Source organism: Carcharodon carcharias, chromosome 7 (assembly GCF_017639515.1).
Source record: "Carcharodon carcharias isolate sCarCar2 chromosome 7, sCarCar2.pri, whole genome shotgun sequence".
Lineage (NCBI taxonomy): Eukaryota > Metazoa > Chordata > Chondrichthyes > Lamniformes > Lamnidae > Carcharodon > Carcharodon carcharias.
Window position 1 is genome coordinate 373,512 of NC_054473.1, and position 15,703 is coordinate 389,214.

Here is a 15,703-nt window from a genome sequence, read left to right on the forward strand (position 1 = left end):
CCCGGTCAGTCGACATTACTATGAGCTGTCCCCAGTGAGTCGATATTACTACACGCTGTCTCCAGTGAGTCAATATTACAGCGCGCTGTCCCCAGTGAGACGATATTACAGCGCGCTGTCCCCAGTGAGTCGATATTACAGCACGCTGTCCCCAGTGAGTCGATATTACAGCACGCTGTCTCCAGTGAGTCGATATTACCGCGCGCTGTCCCCAGTGAGTCGATATTACAGCGCGCTGTCCCCAGTGAGTCGATATTACAGCGCGCTGTCCCCATTGAGTTGATATTACAGCACGCTGTCCCCAGTGAGTCGATATTACAGCGCGCTGTCCCCAGTGAGTCGATATTACAGCGCGCTGTCCCCAGTGAGTCGATATTACAGCGCGCTGTCCCCATTGAGTCGATATTACAGCGCGCTATCCCCAGTGAGTCGATATTACAGCACGCTGTCCCCAGTGAGTCGATATTACAGCACGCTGTCCCCAGTGAGTCGATATTACAGCACGCTGTCCCCAGTGAGTCGATATTACAGCACGCTGTCCCCAGTGAGTCGATATTACAGCGCGCTGTCTCCAGTGAGTCGATATTACAGCGCGCTGTCCCCAGTGAGTCGATATTACAGCGCGCTGTCCCCAGTGAGTCGATATTACAGCGCGCTGTCCCCAGTGACTCGATATTACAGCGCGCTGTCTCCAGTGAGTCGATATTACAGCACGCTGTCCCCAGTGAGTCGATATTAATACGCGCTGTCCCCAGTGAGTCGATATTACAGCACGCTGTCCCCAGTGAGTCGATATTACAGCACGCTGTCCCCAGTGAGTCGATATTACAGCACGCTGTCCCCAGTGAGTCGATATTACAGCACGCTGTCCCCAGTGAGTCGATATTACAGCACGCTGTCCCCAGTGAGTCGATATGACAGTGTGCTGTCTCCAGTGAGTCAATATTACAGCGCGCTGTCCCCAGTGAGTCGATATTACTACGCGCTGTCCCCAGTGAGTCGATATTACAGCACGCTGTCCACAGTGAGTCGATATTACAGCGCGCTGTCCACAGTGAGTCGATATTACAGCGCGCTGTCCCCAGTTAGTCGATATTACAGCGCGCTGTCCCCAGTGAGTCGATATTACAGCGCGTTGTCCCCAGTGAGTCGATATTACAGCACGCTGTCCCCAGTGAGTCGATATTACAGCGCGCTGTCCCCAGTGAGTCGATATTACAGCGCGCTGTCCCCAGTGAGTCGATATCACCGCGCGCTGTCCCCAGTGAGTCGATATTACAGCGCGCTGTCCCCAGTGTTTCGATATTACAGCACGCTGTCCCCAGTGAGTCGATATTACAGTACGCTGTCCCCAGTTAGTCGATATTACAGCGCGCTGTCTCCAGTGAGTCGATATTACAGCGCGCTGTCTCCAGTGAGTCGATATTACAGCACGCTGTCCCCAGTGAGTCGATATTACTACGCGCTGTCCCCAGTGAGTCGATATTACAGCACGCTGTCCCCAGTGAGTCGATATTACAGCACGCTGTCCCCAGTGAGTCGATATTACAGCACGCTGTCCCCAGTGAGTCGATATTACTACGCGCTGTCCCCAGTGAGTCGATATTACAGCACGCTGTCCCCAGTGAGTCGATATTACAGCACGCTGTCCCCAGTGAGTCGATATTACAGCGCACTGTCCCCAGTGACTCGATATTACAGCACGCTTTCCCCAGTGAGTCGATATTACAGCGTGCTGTCCCCAGTGATTCGATATTACTACGCGCTGTCCCCAGTGGGTCGATATTACAGCGCGCTGTCCCCAGTGAGTCGATATTACAGCACGCTGTCCCCAGTGAGTCGACATTACAGCACGCTGTCCCCGGTGAGTCGATATTACAGCACGCTGTCCCCAGTGAGTCGATATTACAGCACGCTCTCCCCGGTGAGTCGATATTACAGCGCGCTGTCCCCAGTGAGTCAATATTACAGGGCGCTGTCTCCAGTTAGTCGATATTACAGCGCGCTGTCCCAAGTGTGTCGATATTACAGCACCCTGTCCCCAGTGAGTCTATATTACAGCACGCTGTCCCCGGTGAGTCGATATTACAGCGTGCTTTCCACAGTGAGTCGATATTACAGCACGCTGTCTCCAGTGAGTCGATATTACAGCACGCTGTCCCCAGTGAGTCGATATTACAGCGTGCTGTCCCCAGTGATTCGATATTACAGCACGCTGTCCACAGTGAGTCGATATTACAGCACGCTGTCCACAGTGAGTCGATATTACCGCACGCTGTCCACAGTGAGTCGATATTACAGCACGCTGTCCACAGTGAGTCGATATTACAGCACGCTGTCCCCAGTGAGTCGATATTACAGCGCGCTGTCCCCAGTGAGTCGATATTACAGCACGCTGTCTCCAGTGAGTCGATATTACAGCACGCTGTCCCCAGTGAGTCGATATTACAGCACGCTGTCCACCGTGAGTCGATATTACAGCACGCTGTCCACAATGAGTCGATATTACAGCACGCTGTCCACAGTGAGTCGATATTACAGCACGCTGTCCACAGTGAGTCGATATTACAGCACGCTGTCCCCAGTGAGTCGATATTACAGCGCGCTGTTCCCAGTGATTCGATATTACAGCGCGCTGTCCCCAGTGTGTCGATATTACAGCGTGCTGTCCGCAGTGAGACGTGACCAAGTTTGGGGGCTCGGTTCCAGGATATTTTGGAATAAAAGATAACAATGATTTGGGTGCCGATTTAGGAAGTAATAAAAGCTAAAAGGAAACACCAGGTTTATACTTTCAAAAATAAGATGGCACTAGAAACTGTTAAAACTTTCCTGCAAGTGGGAAGAGATGTCCCTGACGATTTTACAATGGATCCCAAAAGCCAGGTTAATTGATTGGTAAGTAAATTAAGAGCAGGATTGCCTGCCAAAATGAGGAAGGCAGAGATAATCAAAGGGATGGCACAGCATTTGAAATTGGAAGAAATACCCAGGCGATCGGGTTCTCCAAGGGGTGATTCATTGGAATGGGCTCAAATTCAGTTGCAAGTAAAAAAATTAGAACTAGAGGCAGCAGAAAAAGAGAGAGAGAGCACTTGAAGAGCAACAGGTGGAAAAGGAAAGAGAAAGGACATTTCAAAGGGTGTTAGAAATGGCAAAGTTAGAAAAGGAGGAAAGAGATAAAAAGAGAAAATTCCAGCTTGAAATGCTGACAGTTAAAAAAGGGACCCCAGTAGGTGAGACAGGACTTATTTCCAGATCAGAACCAATGGGAAGATGTTTAAATTTATACAAGTTTTCCAAAGTTTGAGGAAAGGGATGTTGAAGCATTCTTTATTTCATTTGAGAAGATAGCTAAACAGATGAACGGGCCAAAGGAAAACTGGGCATTGCCCATGAAGAACAAATTGACAAGTAGAGCACAGGAAATTTATGCTTCACTGTCAGAGGAGGTTTCCAGGGATTATGATGTGGTGAAAAAGGCCATTTTGGGTGCATATGAGCTGGTCCCTAAAGCATACAGACAAAAGTCCCAAAATTTAAGGAAACAGCCCGGACAAACTTACATTGAATTTAAATGGATTAAACAAAGTAATTTTGACAAGTGGATACGGGAATTAGGAGTTGAAACTATCTATGAAGTTCTCAGAGAGACCATTCTCGGAAGAATTTAAAAACTCCCTACTTTCTGTAATAAGAACCCATGTTGAAGACCAAAGAGTTGCAACTGCTCGACAGACAGCAGTAATGGCTGACGCTTATGAGCTGATCCATAAAACTAAACCTTTCTTCTATCGCCTCCATGAATTTGAAAAGGATAGAAAGTAGAATATTGAAAAGAAGGCAATTAGCCAGGGTAAAGAATGGAGAGCTGGGAATACCTTGAGATCTCCTCCCCAGGTCAGGAAGGAAGGTATTGAGGGAGGAGGTAAAACTCGAAGGGCTAAGTGTTTCCATTGTAATAAAGTGGGACATATTCATTCAGAATGCTGGAAGTTGTGAGGGAGGCCCATGGGACTTATTGGAGTTCATATGAGTAAGTCTGAAAAGGGAACTCAAAAAGAATAAGCCAAATATCAAATTGTAGCTTTAACTACAAATAAGGGACTGGGGGGGTAAACACCACTGTGAATGCAGGTGAAGTAATTAAAGTAGATGAGAGATATAAAGTGTTTTTGTCTAATGGAAAGATAACCCCTTTCTCATCAAATAATGCAGCTAAACCCATAGCTATATTAAGGGACACAGGAGCTACTCAAACTCTTTTGCTGCAGAAGGAACTGGTTTTCCCTCCAGAGAGTTCAATGGAAGCTAAAGTATTGGTAAACGGGATAAGTGGAGAGTATATCCCGATTCCATTGTACAAAGTACAATCGGAGTGTGATTTGTTGTCTGGGTCGGTGGTTGTGGGAGTGGTTAAGAAATTACCCGTGGATGGAGTTGATTTACTCCTGGGGAATGATTTGTCAGGAGTGAAGGTTTTAGCTTCACCCATAATTACAGAAAGTCCGAGAGAGGCTAAAGAGATGGAGCAGTTACAAGGACAAGTTCCTGGGATTTTTCCATCTTGTGTGGTGACCAGAGCAATGGCCAAGCAAAGTCCATTACCAGAGGTCGAAGTAACACCGTGAGAAGATGTTAGAGTAGCCAAAACTTTCTTTAAGGATGAGGATACGTCAAAGGAAGTGTTTGGCATGTCTTCATTAATTAAGGCCCAGAAGGCAGGTCCAGAGTTAAACAAGTTAACACCGTCAGCTCACACTGAAGCTGAGGCTGAAGGTGTTCCGGAGTGCTATTACATTAAAAACAGAGTTCTGATGAGGAAGTGGAGACACCCTCACAGACCTGCCAATGAGGAATGGATAGTTGTTCATCAGATAGCGGTACCACCCAAATATCGTAAGCAGATATTGCAAGTATCACGTGTAATTCCTATGGCAGGACATGTAGGAATACGGAAAACTCAAGCATCAATAAACAGGCATTTTACCCAGCCAAGGCTTCATAAGGACATTGTGCAATTTTGTAAAATGTGTCATACATGTCAGGTGGTAGTTAAACCTCAATATATCATCAAACCAGCACCTTTAATACCCATACCAGTTTTTGAAGAACCATTCAGTCGATTGTGTCGGACTATTACCCAAAATGAAAGCAGGAAAACAGTATATCTTTACAATCATGGATATGACAACCTGATTTCCAGAAGCTAATACTTTAAGGACAATTATAGCTAAGGTGGTAGTGGAAAAGTTAACTTAGTTTTTCACTCATAATGGCCTACCAGTTGAAATACAATCTGACCAAGGTTCTAAATTCATGTGTAAAATTTTCCAGGACATAATCAGCAATTGGGGTATCAGGCGACTAAAGTCTACCGCTTATCACTCACAGATACAGGGAACTTTAGAGAGATACCATCAGACTCTCAAAACCATGATTAAGGCCTATTGCCATGAATACCCAAAGGATTGGGACAAAGGATTAGATTTCTTACTATTTGCTACCAGAGATTCTCCGAATGAATCTACCGGATTTAATCCATTTGAAGTGATCTATGATCACAAAATAAGAGATCTATTAAAAGTGATTAAGAAAAAGTTCCTAAAGCAGAAAGACGAATCCTCCATGTTGGATTATGTGTCCATGTTTCTAGAAAGACTCACAGGATTGTGTAAAGTATCACGCGAGCGCTTAAAAATTTCCTGAGCAAAAATGAAAGAATTGGCAAACAAATATGCTACAACTAGAACGTTCCCAGCAGCAGATGAAGTATTGGTATTATTACCTCTGCAGGGTGAACGCCTGAAAGTGAAACTCAGCAGCTCCTACAAGATAGTTAGGAGGGTTGATAAAGTGTCTTATCTGTTAGATACTCCTGAGCATAGGAAGAAGAAACGGTTATGTCACATAAACATGTTGAAGCAATATCATCACAGAGAAGATGATAAGACAGAGCAAGTGTGCCAGGTGGTAGGAGTAGTGGAGGATGACAGAGTAAGGACAAGGCAGAAGGAGAAGTAGACAGTGCCCAGAGCAAACCTCCTACAATTCGACTAGCCAATACGTCAACACTGGGAGTTGGACACAGTGTTCTCATATCAGAGGATGTACTCTACAGTAGAAAAAGAAACTTTAGCATTGTTGTTGTCTCTTCAACACTTTGAAGCTTATGTCCAACACAATAACAAAGAAACACTAATCTACACTGACCATAATCTGTTGGCATTTATTGAAAAGTTTAAAACTCAAAATGTGAGATTGTTTTGAATAGAATCTATTGTTTCAACCATTCAATGTAAAGATTGTTCATGTTGCCGGTAAAGATAATGTGATCGTGGATGCATTGTCCCAGATGTAAAATACTGAAATAAGTTAAAGGAGTAAGAAATGCTGAAGATTGTATAAGGGGGAGGCAGGATGAATGGAATTAAGTCTCATGTTTTGTTGTCCATGTGTCTCATACAGTGAGTGCTATTGACATCAAGGCAGCATTTGACCAAGTGTGACATCAAGGAGCCCTAGCAAAACTGAAGTCAGTGGGAATCAGGGGGAAAACTCCACCGGTCGGAGTCATACCTAGCACAAAGGAAGATAGTTGTGGTTGTTGGAGGTCAGTCATCTCAGCTCCAGGACATCACTGCAGGAGTTCCTCAGGGTAGTGTCCTCGGCCCAACCATCTTCAGCTGCTTCATCAATGACCTTCCTTCCATCGTAAGGTCAGAAGTGGAAATGTTCGCTGATGATTGCACAATGTTGGTTGCTCAGGGTCACTGCAGGACCAGTAACACTCAAGAAGCTCAACACCATCCAGGACAAAGCAGCCGCTTGACTGGCACCCCATCCACAAACATTCATTCCTTCCACCACCAACGCACAGTGGCCACAATGTGTATGATCTACAAGATGCACTGCAGGAACTCACCAACTCCTCAGACAATATCTTCCAAACCACGACCTCTGCCATCTATAAAGACAAGGGCAGCAGATACATGGGAACATCACCAACTGGAAGTTCCCCTCCAAGCCACTCACCAAATTGACTTGGAAATATATCGCCGTCCCTTCACCGTCACTGGGTCGAATTCCTGGAACTCCCTCCCTAACAGCACTGTGGGTGTACCTACACCACATGGACTGCAGCAGCTCAGGAAGGCAGCTCACTACCATCTTCTCAAGGGCAATTAGGGATGGGCAAGTATGCTGGCCCAGCCAGCGAAGTCCACATCCCATGAACGAATATAAAAAATCTTGACAATTAAGCCTTAACCTTTAACATGATTGGGTACAGTATCATTACAAGCTTTGAAGGGAATGTTTCTCCCCTAAAACAGAACATTTTACAATGTTGATAGTTAATCCACTGAACAGCAACTTGCATTCGGAAGAAGCACAGCTGGAAAATTCATCAGATCAGACAAAAGATCATTGACCTGAAACATTAACTCTGTTTCTTCCAGCACAAATGCTGTCTGACCTTTTGAATATTTCCTGCCTTTTCTGTTTTTATTTTGAATGTACTTCTTTGGCTTTGAAGCACTTTGGGATGTTGTGAGGTCATGAAAGGTGCTGTAGACATGAATGGTTTTTAGTTAAAGGTTTAAGGTCCTGCCTATTTTCTCTGGGCTGTAAGCAGTTTCAGCATTTTGCATCAAATGATTTATTTTATTTATTTAGTGAATGCAAATCCTGAAGCCAAGCAATGGCCTCCTCATTTTTGACGTTAACGTGGCTATTCTGCCACTTAGTCTGTAGAGGGGACACTCCTCAGTGACGTGCAGCACGGTTTGTATCTTTCCACAAGTAAGGGTTTGTACTGAGACACCAGAGGTGCAGGCTGGCTGCTCAGAGGCTCTGGCCTGTTTAGCAAGGACCACTCTCACCGTGGTAGCTCAAAGCCTGCCATTCAACAGGTGGGGTTTATCACAAGAACTTGTTAGTGGCTTCCCATGTTCCCCATCCCTTCAGGCAGAGGAAATCTGCTGGTAGATCTTGGTCAGGAAGAATGCTCCATATGAGATGGAAGGCGGGCAATAGGTGGGTTGAACAGTCATCATGGAGAGGTAAATGAAGGGATTTCAAACAGTTTGTGGGTGTGTGGGGGGTTGAAGTTTGCAAGGACAGGAAGCCAGGGTGTTGAGTGGAGAGTTCCAATTATGATTTGCACTGTTACATTTAATTAAGTGTCAACAACTTGTGTGTTTTTTTATTCATTCATGGGATGTGGGCTTCGCTGGCTGGGCCAGCATTTATTGCCCACCCCTAATTGCCCTTGAGAAGGTGGAGGTGAGCTGCCTTCTTGAACCGCTGCAGTCCATGTGGTGTAGGTACACCCACTGTGCTGTTAGGGAGGGAGTTCCAGGATTTTGACCCATCGACAGTGAAGGAACGGCGATATATTTCCAAGTCAGGATGGTGAGTGACTTCCAGGTGGTGATGTTCCCATCTATCTGCTGCTGCCCTTGTCCTTGTAGTGGTTTTGATACAACTGAGGGGCTTGCTAGGCCATTTCAGAGGGCACTTAAGAGTCAACCACATTGCTGTGGGTCTGGAGTCACATGTAGGTCAGACCAGGTAAGGATGGCAGATTTCCTTCCTTAAAGGACATTAGTGAACCAGATGGGTTTTTACAACAATCAACAATGGCGTCATGGTCATCAATAGACTTTTAATTTCAGATTATTGAATTCAAATTTCTCCATCTACCATGATGGGATTCAAACCCAGGTCCCCAGACCATTACTCTGGCTCTCTGGATTACCAGCCCAGTGACAATACCACTACGCCATCGCCTCCCCTCAATGTGATGAACTTTGTGATACAGGTGCACAGTACCATGCTGCGGAGTATGATAGAACAAGTGCTGAGGTCCAGAGTGCTGTGGCAACAGGGCCCACTTACATCCAGCGAGTTTGGTTAATAAGATATTTCTGGTTTTGACCTTTGCTCCCAACTCCCAAGTTTGTTGGGTTGGGATCATGCTTTAGTCCCTGGCCTTCCATGTAGATATGCAATTTATTTTTGGCACAGGTGGAATACACTGGACACGATTTTACAGGGATTGAATGTGAGACACTATGTCCTGCAGTTTTCCATCAACTTTGTAATGTCTTTGTTAAGGATCTGGACCAGACTGCAGAGGAATGGCGCCCATACACATTAACTGGCTATTGTCACATCTTTGTGATCGTAATTAGATATTTCTGTCTTTGCAGGTTCACTTCTTCAATCTCCTCAAAAGTGGAATAAGGAAACAAATAGAGACCTAATATCACTAGACTCACTTTATTCAACCAACGCAAAATGTCTTTGTGTAGTTATACAAAATAATCAATATGCTATACTTTGCCAAATTGTGGATCAACTATCGTGACTTAAATAAAGGAATTCCTAACTAATGCACTGTATTTCTCTATCTGAGTCTGGACAATGATCAGACTTGCAGAGTAAGGGAGTGCATTTTTACATTTTAAGGGTTAATGTCTTTTGTAAAATCTAGCACTGCTTACTTGCAATTTAACATTTCACTTAAATTTACTATTTTAAGTTTAGGCTTGGGAAGGGCTAATCAAGCAAACCAAGCCCTCTGCTGGAGAGCAGGTGAGATCAGCAAATTAAGTCTCTGCCCTAATCTGCTTCTGTAACTGCCACATAGTAGAGTCATCTGAATCTCAATATTATATTTGATATGTTAAGTGCAAAGGCATGGCGTGCAGCTAGTTCTCAGTGTAATTACTGCGAGTTTGGTGAGTAAGGGAGTTTGGTGAGGAGGAGAGGGAGGTGCTCTTTTCTTTTTCTTTCTTTCTCGGTGTCTAGGAGACCAGGATTTGAAAAGGTGCATGAGAGGGCTAAGTTTGAAAAAATCAAAGAATGACTTCACAAGAGAAATATAACCATTGGTTGGTGAGAAACTGCTGTTAGGGAGGGTCTTTAAGAGGCTGGAAATTAGAAGGACATATTCTTTTTAAAAGAAGTAGCTACTTAGATTTAAGTAAGAAACACAAGCAATAGGGATGTAAAGTTAAGTCAAGGCCAGGTAAAATAAAGTAGTGTCAGTAACGCAAAGTAAAATAAAGTTAACATGAGGGAAGTAAACTGAAGCCATAACAGGACAACTCAGTGTGCAATGCAGGTCCTGTAATATTTGGGAAGTCATGGGTGCTACCAGTGTCCTGGACAATGACATGTGCAGAAAGTGTGGCCAGCTGCAGAACCTTGAGCTCTGGGTTTCAGAGCTCGAGCGGCGGCTGGATTCACAGTGGTGCATCCGCGAGGCTGAGAGCTATTTAGATAGAATATTCAGAGAAGTGATCACACTGCAGCTTAGGAGTTGGAGGCAGAAAGGGAATAGGTGACTGACAGGCAATCCAAGAGAATCAGGCAGGTAGTGCAGGAGTCCCCTGGGGTCCCGCTCGCCAATCGGTTTTCTGTTTTGGATACTGAGGGCATTGAGTCCTCGGAGGAGTGCAGTCAGAGCCAAGTTTGTGGCATCACAGGGGGCTCTGTTGTACAGGAGGGGAAGAAGAAGAAAGGGGGAGCAGTAGTGATGTGGGATTCATTAGTTAGAGGAATAGAATAGTGTTTCTGTGGCCATAGATGTAACTCCAGGATGGGGTGTTGCCTCCCTGGTGCCAGGGTCAAGGATGTCACAGATGGGCTGCAGGACATTCTTCTGGGGGAGGGTGATCAGCCAGAGGTTAGAGGTCGTGGACCATGTTGGTACCAATGACTTAGGCAGGAAAAGGGATGAGGTTCTGAAAGTAGATTTAAGGAAGTGAGGAAGGAAATTGAAAAGCAGGACCTCGAAAGCAGTAACCTCAGGATTACTCCCAGTCTGACGTACTAGTGAGCATAGAAATAGGAGAATTGAGAGATTGAACACATGTCTGGAGAACTAGTGTAGGAGGGAGGGCATCAGATTTTTGAGGCATTGGGACTGGTTCTGGGGGAGGTGGGATCTGTACAAGTCAGTCTATCCCTGACAAATATCCTCACAGAGAGGTTTGCCAGTGCTGTTTGGGAGGGGGGGTGGGGTTTAGACTAGATTGGCAGGGGGATTGGACCTTGAGGGCAAATTCGGAGCAGGGAATGGGAGATAGAAAATTAATGAGTGACTCTGAAAGACAGAAGAAGCAGAGATTAAAAAGAGTACAGCACAGGGATTTGGCAGTGTTAAAAGGTATATATGTAAATACAAGGAGCATAATAACTAAAGCCGATGAGCTGAGGGCACAGATAGACACATGGCAACATGATATCATCGCTATAACTGAGGGGCAAAATGGCAGCTCAACATCCCTGGATTGAGAGTTTTCAGACAGGATAGGGAGGGGGATAAAAAAGGCAGGGGTGTAACATTATTGGTTAAAGAATCAATTACAGCTGTGAGGAGGGATGAGATACTGAAGCATCAAATGAGGCCTTATGGGTTGAGCTCAGAAATAAAAAAGGGGCAGCCACACTGCTAGGAGCGTACGATAGACCCCAAATAGTGGAAGGGAGTTAGAAGAGCAAACATGTGGGCAGATTTCTGAGCGCAAAAACAGTAGGGCAGTAATCGTTGGGGACTTCAACTACCCTAATATCAATTAGAATAGGAACAGTGTGAAGGGCACAGATGGTACAAAATTGCATTCAAGAGAACTTTTTTAGCCAGCACATAACAAGCCCAATGACAGGGGGCACAATTCTAGATTTAGTCTCAAGAAATGAAGCAGGGCAAGTGGATGATGTAGCAGCAGGGGGCCATAATACGGTTAGATTTAGCATCATTCTGGAAAAGGACAAAGATAAAACAGGAGTAAAAGTTCTAAATCGGGGTAGGCAAATTTTACAAAGCTGAGAGGTGAGCTGGCAAGAGTGGACTGGATACTGGATATACTGTCAAGTCAGTGGGAGGCATTCAAAGGCAAGATTCTACAGACACAGTGTAGACATGTCCCCACAAAGATAAAGGGTGGTGGTGCCAAATCTAGAGCTCCCTGGTTATCCAGGAGCATACAGGGTAAGATAAAGCAGTAAAGGAAAACTTGACAGTCACAGAAAGCATAATACTATAGAAAACCTAGAGGAGTATACCAAGTGCAGGGGTGAAATAAAAATGGAAATTCGAAAAGTAAAGAGAAGATGCAAAAAAATATCGGCAGGTAAAATCAAAGAAAACCCAAAGATGTTTTACCAGTACATTAAAATCAGGAGAATAACTAAGGAAAGGGTCGGGCCTGTCAGAGATGTACATGGTAACTTGTGTGTTGATGCTGAAGATGTGGGCAGGGTTCTCAATGTGTACTTTGTCTCTGTCTTTGCTAAGGAGAGGGATGATGCAGCCAGTGTAGACATGTCCAGGTCTTGCTGCATTTGGACATGGACTGCTTCAGTATCTGAGGAGTCGTGAATGGTGTTGAACATTGTGCAATCATCAGCGAACATCCCCACTTCTGACCTTATGACGAAAGGAAGGTCATTGATGAAGCAATTGAAGATGGTTGGGCCGAGGACACTACCCTGGGGAACTCCTGCAGTGATGTCCTGGAGCTGAGATGACTGGCCTCCAACAACCCCAACCATTTACTTTGTGCTAGGTATGACTCCCAACTAGCGGAGAGTTTTCCCCTGATTCCCATTGACTCCAGTGTTGCTAGGGCTCCTTGATGCCACACTCGGTCAAATGCTGCCTTGATGTCAAGGGCAGTCACTCTCACCTCACCTCAGGAGTTCAGCTCTTTTGTCCATGTTTGAACCAAGGCTGCAATGAGGTCAGGAGCTGAGTGGCCCTGGTGGAATCCAAGTTGAACACCTATGAAGATCTCATGGTAATATACAAAGGTGACATAGGGATTGCTAATGACACCCAGGTCAACATTTATCTCTCAAACAACACGACCAAATAAGCAGAGTAACTTGTCATTTACCTTGGTGGTGTTAATGGGAACTTGCTGCCTGCAAAAATTCTGCACATGCTTACATAACACTATATTACAAAAGTACAAAATTCACTGCAGAGCTGTTTGGGACGTGAAAGGCGCTATTTAAATGTAAATTCATTCTTTCTTTGAGTGATGGTACCAGTTGCAGAAGAAACAACTGTTGTACAATGGATCATAAATAAGTGGAGTATATTCCAGAGTTGACCCAAAAACTATTCTTCAAGACTTAGTGACCTTTTTCCAAAAATAAGCTTTGTGGTGTTCTGATGCAAGCTGCCTTTAGCAATCAGCAGCAAGTTAATACTGGCTCAAGCTAATTTCAGAGACATTTAGTACAATACACCTGAAATATAGGTAGCTGGTCAAAAGTCTTTGTGAATAAATGGACAGGAATTTGAAGTTATAATTGTTCAGGATCCACTGTAATTATTAGGGTTTGGAAACAAACAGAAATCATTTATTTGTGATCCTAAAATACAAAAATAAATCACTGAATCCCCTCTGAAGATGCATCATATGGACTTGAATCAGTAACTCTGTTTGTCTCTCCACAGATGCTGCCAGACCTGCTGAGTTTTTCCAGCATTTTCTGTGTTTACTTTAGATTTCCAGCATCCACAGTATTTTGCTTTTACTAAATCACTGGCCATCCATGAAAGTTGGTAAGGGAGGCTTAACTCTCAGCCTGAAATCATTTGCTGACCAAACACCAAGGCATCACCACACTCACATATTATTCCATCTTGTTTATTTTTAGCTACTAAACCAGAAATGTCATGACATTTAATAACTAACCTAATATTAGTAGCAAGATTTCAGTCACTTACAGAATTTCAGCTACCACTGGTAACAATATATTCTCTCACTCATATTTAGAACCTTTAGTCAACATGCTGCAAGATGGGAAAATGATTCAATTGCAAGACTCCCTGTAACATTCTAGAAGGATGGAAAATTTATATTAAGAATTTCTTTCCTGAGTCAAAATCCTGGCACTCCCTCCCTAACAGCACTGTGGGTGTATCTACACCACATGGACTGCAGCGGTTCAAGAAGGCAGCTCACCTCCACCTTCTCAAGGGCAACGTGGGGTGGGCAATAAATGCTGGCCCAGTCAGCGAAGCCCACATCTCATGAATGAATAAAAAAAACAATAAATACTGTGGCTACAAGAGCAGGTCACAAGTTGGATATTCTGAGGCAAGTGACTCATCTCCTGACTCCTCAAGTCTTTCTACAAACAATGAAGCAAAAAGCCAGGAGTCTGATGGCATCTTCTCCATTTCCTGAGGTAACGGCATCTCCAACAACTTAAGCTCAATACCATCCTGGACAAAGAAGCCCATCCACCACCAGTGCACAGTGGCAGCAGCGTGTACCATCTCTCAAATGGAAAACATTCCAGGAGACAACAAAGAAAATATTTCAAAGACACTCTGAAGCTCTCCGTGAAGCGCGGCAGCATTGACATTAATGACTGGGAGCTGTTTGCCACCAATCATTCAAAATAGCAGTAACTTGCCTCTGAAGCTACATCACACTTTAAATCACAATGTCTTAATGATGAGGCAGAGAGGTAGCGGAGGAGAAAAGGAAGCAAATCCTGCACTTGGGAACCTACTAACCCATGGGAGGTCCTGCCCCATGTGCCCAAAGATCTGTGGGTTGAGAGTCGGCCTGTTCAGTCACAAGACGACCCACGGGAGAAACTCACAATCCTGAGTAGATGTTATCCTCAAATCGAGGGACAGCTGACAATGATAACCATCTACAAGATGAACTGCAGGAATTCACCAAAGCTCCTTCGACAGCACCTTCCAAACACACGACCTCTACACCTAACTCCCTCCCTAATAGTACACTGGGTGTTTTTTTAAAATTAATTCATGGGATGTGGGCTTCACTGGCTGGGCCAGCATTTATTGCCCACCCCTAATTGCCCTTGAGAAGGTGGAGGTGAGCTGCCTTCTTGAAGCGCTGCAGTCCATGTGGTGTAGGTACACCCACTGTGCTGTTAGGAAGGGAGTTCCAGGATTTTGACCCAGCGACAGTGAAGGAACGGCCGATATATTTCCAAGTCAGGATGGTGAGTGACTTGGAGGGGAACTTCCAGGTGGTGGTGTTCCCATCTATCTGCTGCCCTTGTCCTTCTAGATGGTAATGTTCATGGGTTTGGAAGGTGCTGTCTAAGGAGCCTTGGTGAATTCCTGCAGTGCATCTTATAGATGGTACACACACTGCTGCTACTGTGTGTCGGTGATGGAGAGAGTGAATGTTTGTGGATGGTGTGCCAATCAAGTGGGCTGCTTTGTCCTGGATGGTATCAAACTTCTTCAGTTTTGTGGGAGTTGTACTCATCCAGGCAAGTGGGGAGTATTCCATCACACTCCTGACTTGTGCCATGTAGATGGTGGACAGGCTTTGGAGAATCAGGAGGTGGGTTACTCGCCGCTGGATTCCTAGCCTCTGACCTGCTCTTGTAGCCACAGTATTTATATGGTTAGTCCAGTTCAGTTTCTGGTCAATGGTAACCCCCAGGATGTTGATAGTGGGGGATTCAGTGATGGTAATATCATTGAATGTCAAGGGGCACTGGTTAGATCCTGTCTTGTTGGAGATGGTCATTGCCTGGCACTTGTGTGGTGCAAATGTTACTTGCCACTTGTCAGCCCAAACCTGGATATTGTCCAGGTCTTGCTGCATTTGGACATGGACTGCTTCAGTATCTGAGGAGTTGCGAATGATGCTGAACATTGTGCAATCATCAGCGAACATCC